The following is a 6,588-nucleotide window of genomic DNA, read 5'->3' as shown; positions in this document are numbered from 1 at the left end:
GAGAAGCAATTGGAACTCTCACTCTTTTACTCCGCACAGGCCCAAAAAGCAAGTTTCAATCTTCTTTTGGGGAGACCTTGGATCCATGACCTCAAAGCTGTGCCATACTCACTCCATCAGAAAGTCCGAATGGAGGTCCAAGGAAATGTCATTACTCTAAATGCATCCCATCCAAGAACCAAGATAGCCGACAAGGCTCTGATACTAATAGAACATGATGACAATGATGAAGACCTTTGGGGGTTCAGTGCCAAAGTTGGAGCAATTGAGTCCAAAAATGAATCCCATGGCAAGGCGCATGATGATTAAGCGTGGGCGCTTCTTGGGTACTTCTCTACCACCCCCTACCGAGTCTCCTTTCAAAGCCCATGGACAGACTAACTGTTGTGGTCTGGGATACAAGCCGACGAAGTACGATGACAAGTAGCAAAAGGCTAAGCTGAAAGCCCGTCGTGGTGGTAATGATCAATTCAAGGTACCTCCACATCAACGTACACTCAATGGGCAATTCATAAAAGAAGGAGAGGATGACTTGTACTTTGACTTTCCAGAGCCTTTCTATGACACTTCAAAAGGGGTCCTCTACCCTGGATTCGAGATCTTTCAAGACTGTCACTTCCTCGAGGATGCTTCTCCGGTACAAGACAAGGCCACCCTTGAATGCCTTGATTCATCAGCTTTTGGTCTCTTGTTTGGCCAAGAAATAGCACCGATCATTCCTGAAGATACTATGGTCCAAATGATCACTCAAATCGAAGATTTTGACCCATCTAAGCTGATTACTCCAAGTGAGAAGATGGTCAATGGCTGGAGAAAGTCCCTCAAGATATCTACTCCAAATGCCAAAATGTTAAAGATTACTGTGGGCGAAGGATCTATGATGAGCGAGTCCGAGTCACAGGATGAGTCTGGATCTAAGTCTAGTAATGAGTCTAAGAGTCTAGGGCTAGAGCCTTGCATCAATTAAGAGCCTCTAAAGGCCGAGCTTGAAGTCAAAACTGTCGATGTATTGATTGCTGATTTCAATAACACTTCAATTTCCTCTTACTCTTCAAGTCCAAATTCAAAACACACTTCTAATCCAAACAACTTTGCTTCACAAGAAACTAACCTTGAAATACTAAAAGCTATTAAAAATCATGAAAACAGGACGCCCATAATTGGGGAAATAGAAAAAGTTAACCTTTCTAACAACAGTGACTCAAAACTAGTTCAGATTGGCTTAACTGTATCTCAAGCAGAGCGGGATGATCTCATCAAGCTACTTTCAGAGTAAATAGACGTCTTCGCATGGTCCTATCATGATATGCCAGGGGTTGATCCAAGCATCCGTCAACATACAATTCCCCTCATTCCAGGTTCAAAACCCATCAAGCAGAAACTCCGTCGCATGAAACCGGACGTTTCCATCAAAATTCAAGAAGAGGTCTCTAAGCAGCTAGAGGCCGGGTTTATTCGAGAAGCCAAGTATCCGGAATGGATTGCAAATGTCGTCCCAGTTCCAAAGAAAGAAGGCAAAGTACGAATGTGTGTGGACTACAGAGATCTTAACAGGCCCAGCCCTAAAGACGGTTTTCTATTGCCTCACATCGACATCTTGGTTGACAACACCGCAAATCATGCCTTACTCTCTTTTATGGACGAGTATGCAGGCTACAATAAGATTCCCATGGCAGAGGAAGACATGGAGAAGACAACCTTCATCACTCAATGGGGTACATATTGTTATACAGTTATGCCGTTCGGACTGAAGAACGCAGGGGCAACCTATCAAAGAACAACCACAGCTTTCATGAGCGATATGATTCATAGGGAAATTGAAGTATATGTCGACGACATGATCGTCAAGTCCAAAGAGCAACATGAGCATACCTCAGTACTCCGGAAGTCCTTCGACAGGCTCAGGCAATACAATATGAGGCTCAATCCTCAAAAATGTGCATTCGGGGTAACGTCAGGCAAGTTACTCGGATATGTCATCAGCTCTCGGGGCATCGAAGCTGATCCTTCGAAAATCAAGGCCATTCAAGAGATGAAGCCGACAACGAATGAAAACGAGATTCGGGGGTTTCTCGGCAAGCTACAATACATTAGTAGGTTCATTTCAAAGCTCACTATGATCTGCGAACCGGTATTTCGAAAGCTCCGCAAAAGCGAACCCAAAGTCTGGGACGAGGATTGCCAGCATGAATTCAATACTATCAAAAATATCTTTCCAATCCGAGTGCTAAAGCCAGCCAAGCCAGGGATTCCCCTCAGGCTTTACCTTAACAACATAATCAGCAGTCGGGGCCATGCTCGCCCAAGAAATTGAAGGCAAAGAAAATGCCGTATACTACATCAGTAAAAAGTTAATCGAGTACGAGACCAGATACACTCAGCTCGAGAAACTCAGCATCGCCTTGGTTTGGGCCACAAAGAAACTACAGCACTACATGCTCTCCCATACAGTGCATGTAATCAGCAATTCAGATTCTCTCAAGTACTTGTTCGAAAAACCAGCTCTCAACGGACGATTATCTAGATGGTTGGTCATGCTAGAAGAATTCGATCTCAAATACACCCCGCAAAAGTCTATCAAGGGTTCAGCAGTCTCAGACTTCCTAGCCGACTACCCCGTCGAGGCAGAAGAGGAGGATTATGACTTACCCGACGAGACAATCTTAATGACCAGTGATGACAGTTGGTCGATGCATGCATTTTGACGGTGCTTCAAATCAGAACGGATGTGGAGTTGGAGTAATTCTAGTAGCCCCGGACGGCACCCACATTCCTATATCAGCAAAACTGCAATTCTACGTCACAAACAATGCGGCAGAATATGAAGCATGCATTATGGGCCTGGAAGCCGCCTTAGCATTGGGTGTCCAGAAGCTTCAAATGTACAGGGATTCCTTCCTAATCATCAATCAGATTTCCGGCAAATGGAAAGTAAGGAGCGAAAGCTTGGTTCCATACCAATCCTATCTTGAGAATCCGTCTAAGCAAGTAGAAGAGCTTCGCTATACATACCTCCCAAGAGAGGAGAATCAATTCGCTGACGCACTAGCAAAGCTGGCCTCAATGATCAACATTCCAAACGGCAAGGCTGAAATGCCACTTACAATTGAAACACGTCAAGAAGCAACATATGTCCATGCTATTGACGACATCGAGCCTGACAGAGAGGAACCTTGGTTTACAGATATTCAAAGGTATCTGCAAAACTCTGAATATCCCCCACACCTTTCAAGCAAGAATCAAAGGGCTTTATGATTACAATCAGCCAATTTCGTCATAGAAGGCGGCGTTCTATACAAGAGGTCCCCTAGCGGCCCTAATCTCCGATGTGTTGACAAACACGAAGCTCAAAGAGTCATGGACACCGTACATATCAGAGTCTGTGGTACCCACATGAATGGGAAGATGTTGGCCCTCAAAGTCATCAGGGCTCGATATTACTGGACTACCCGCGAACGGGATTGCTAATTCTTTGTCAAGAAATGTCCTATCTTCCAAAAGTGTGCAAATCTAAATCATATTCCCCCATCCTTGCTTTATTCTCAGTCATCACCATGGCCATTCTCTGCTTGGGGTATCGACGTCATTGGCAAAATCACTCCAACAGGCACCGGGGGTCATGAGTTCATACTGGTCGCAATTGACTATTTCACTAAGTGGTCGAGGCCAGATCTTTCAAAGTGTTGGGTTCCAAGCAAGTGGCCCTGTTCATACAAGAAAACATCATATGCAGATACGGAGTTCCTCACGCGTTCATTAGTGACCAGGAAACCCATTTTAAAGGAGAGTGTGAAGATCTATTCACCGAATACAAAATTAAACATCATCGTTCTTCGCCTTATCGCCCGCAAACTAATGGGGCGGTCGAAGCAGCCAACAAAAATGTCAAGACCATAATCATGAAAATGACAACCAATTACAAAGACTGGCCCCAGAAGCTGCACTTCGCATTGTGGGGGTATCGAACTTCAATTCTCACTTCAACTGGTGCAACCCCATTCTCATTGGTCTATGCAATGGAGGCAGTACAACCTATCGAGCTGGAGATACCTTCTCTAAGGATAATCCTCGAAAGCAAAATCCCAGAAGCTGCATGGGTACAAGCAAGATATGATGAGCTAATCATGCTCGATGAGCGTCGACTTCAAGCTGCTCACCATGTACAAGTCTATCAGCGCCGAGTGGCCAGACATTTCAACAAAAGGGTCAGAACCCGAAACATCAAGGAAGGCGAGCTTGTCCTGAAAGTCCTTCGCAAAAGCATCGTCGACCCATGGGGAAAATTCAAAGCCAACTGGGCAGGACCATACATTGTCAAGAAAATCCTCTTCGGGGGAGCAGTTAAATTAACATATGTCGATGGAACAGAATTCCGATCCCTTACAAACCTCGATCAACTCAAGAAGTTCTATGTCTAAGTTTCATGTTCAAAATCAAAATCCAATTCAAAAAAGTCTTGTAAGGGTTAGAACTACGTCCAGCCTGATTCCTTAACGGGACATGTAGGCAACCTCATTCCGAAGCCCGGCCACTTTAATTCAAAAAAATTTAAAATTTCCTCAATTAAGGGCATCCTAAAAATCAATCTCAAAATTCAAAATTCAATTGTTGTTGTCTTTATTCCAAATGTGCCAATTCAAAGCAAAGCATGTTCAAGCGGAATTTAACACAATAACTCTTTATTTGGCTCTAATTCAAATACAAGGTTAGGATCAAGTGAAGCAAAGTTCAAATGCCTTTTCACCTCCTAAACACATTTTCTAAACACATTTTCCAAACACATTTCTAAAATAAAACTCCTTCTAGTACAACTTCAAACACATTTAGCCTACAAAGATCTAGGGTCGGGCGCGACTATGCTCTTGAGTCTTGGCACCTTGAGTACTATCCCCTGGCTCTGCCTGCAATCAATCATCAATCTCCCCTTTGCCCAAGCGGCGGGAGAAGGAACTTACTAGTCTTCCAAGACGGGAGGATGACGAACCTCCTTTGGACTCAGATCGGTCAAGCACCGGACGGACCACACTCCCGTCACCTTCCTCATAATCAGTTGATGCAGGGCGTCTAGCCCTACACCTTGGACTCTAGCTGGTTCGGAAAAGGAAATGTCCCTCTGGCTTCCTCACTTCCGTCACCTTCCTCATACAATATACCCTGCATATAGAGTAACTGGCTCAGGTGGGAACTGAATACTCAAGAATGGTTTGGCGACCCAATACCGCCTCCAAACTTCAAGTCGATTTGCGTTCAGCGCAACAGGTTTCGGGTTCTCTTCAGTACGATCCGGGACTTCTTGTTTCAAACCATACTGTCTCATCACTCAGACAGGCGAGTAGAAGACCAACATTGTGAGGCTCGGTACCCTTAAAGCAGTAGAGCCGGGGGCATATCTCATAGTAGTAATTCCCCACCAAGGAACTACCCACCTTATACAAGACTCAATCCCAGAGAGTGCACATCGCCACTCATCCAATGAAAGTCGGCCATACCTCATGGGTCGCACAGTGAACCCTTTCCTATTATAGCACTCCATGTTCTCCGGTGGTGCCACCAGCATGAGTCTCTCCATAAGCCAGACCTTGGGGAGTATACAAGAAAAACATTCAAAATTCGACATTCAAAATACAAGTAAAAATTCAATATACAAGAAAGCTCCAGATCCTTACTTGGAGTAATACCGGACTTCCCGACGGCAAAGAAGAGGGGTCTGATTTCAGCATATCAAGCCCCATCAATGTTTCGCCAATCACGAGCGGCATTGGGTCCCGGCCACTAGCAAACTGCTCTACAATCTCTGTTTGGGAGGCATCACCGTTGCCAAACCCCTGCTTCGAAAAAAGGAAGCGAGCAAAGATACAAAAACTCAAGGCCCTCAAGCGGAAAACCTTGGGAACCATCAAGCCCAGCAAAATAATTGACAAGGAGGGACAAATCCACCCCTCTGCCATATACAACAGCACTCAAAAGTGGGGGCTTCAAGCCCAAATATCTTTCAAAACCCAAGAAAAAGTGTTCTTCAACACTAGGCATGCATGGCTTCAGCATGATGGGCGACCCCAATATGGCACTAAACTTTTCAGGGACGGGACATACCTCATTATTTCCAAAGAGGAAGACATGATGATTCGGATCCCAAGCCTCCAGAGGAGCAAGAATGAAGTGCACATCAAGCTTTACAAACCGGAAGGAGGCGAGCACCCCAAGATGCATGTATCGAGCTCCCTTTTCTCTAATTTGCCTAGCGAACCAAACCAAGAGTTCAAGGCATTTTCAAAAGACATAGCCATTTTTTTCCTCTTCTTTTCGTGAGGAAGAAATATGCAAAGGAAAGCAGGGAAGGATTGATGCAAAGAATAATCCGAAACGCTCCCTATTTATACAAGAACCGTCTCTCATCACAGCACGCTGGCGCCAGGCGCCGGTACCTACGCCAACCACAGGGGCCTGCAACGACGGACGAGGCCACCGTCCCCTTTATGATGCCGAGTACGCACTCTTTAGTGCTTCGGACAACACAGTACAACCTCAATTATTCAAGATTCCAAAGCCTCAAACCGCGCAATTTCAAGCAGTCCGAGTCAGCACCTC

This window comes from Spinacia oleracea, chromosome 4 (assembly GCF_020520425.1).
Source record: "Spinacia oleracea cultivar Varoflay chromosome 4, BTI_SOV_V1, whole genome shotgun sequence".
NCBI lineage: Eukaryota > Viridiplantae > Streptophyta > Magnoliopsida > Caryophyllales > Amaranthaceae > Spinacia > Spinacia oleracea.
Note: the sequence above shows the minus strand (reverse complement) of the source record.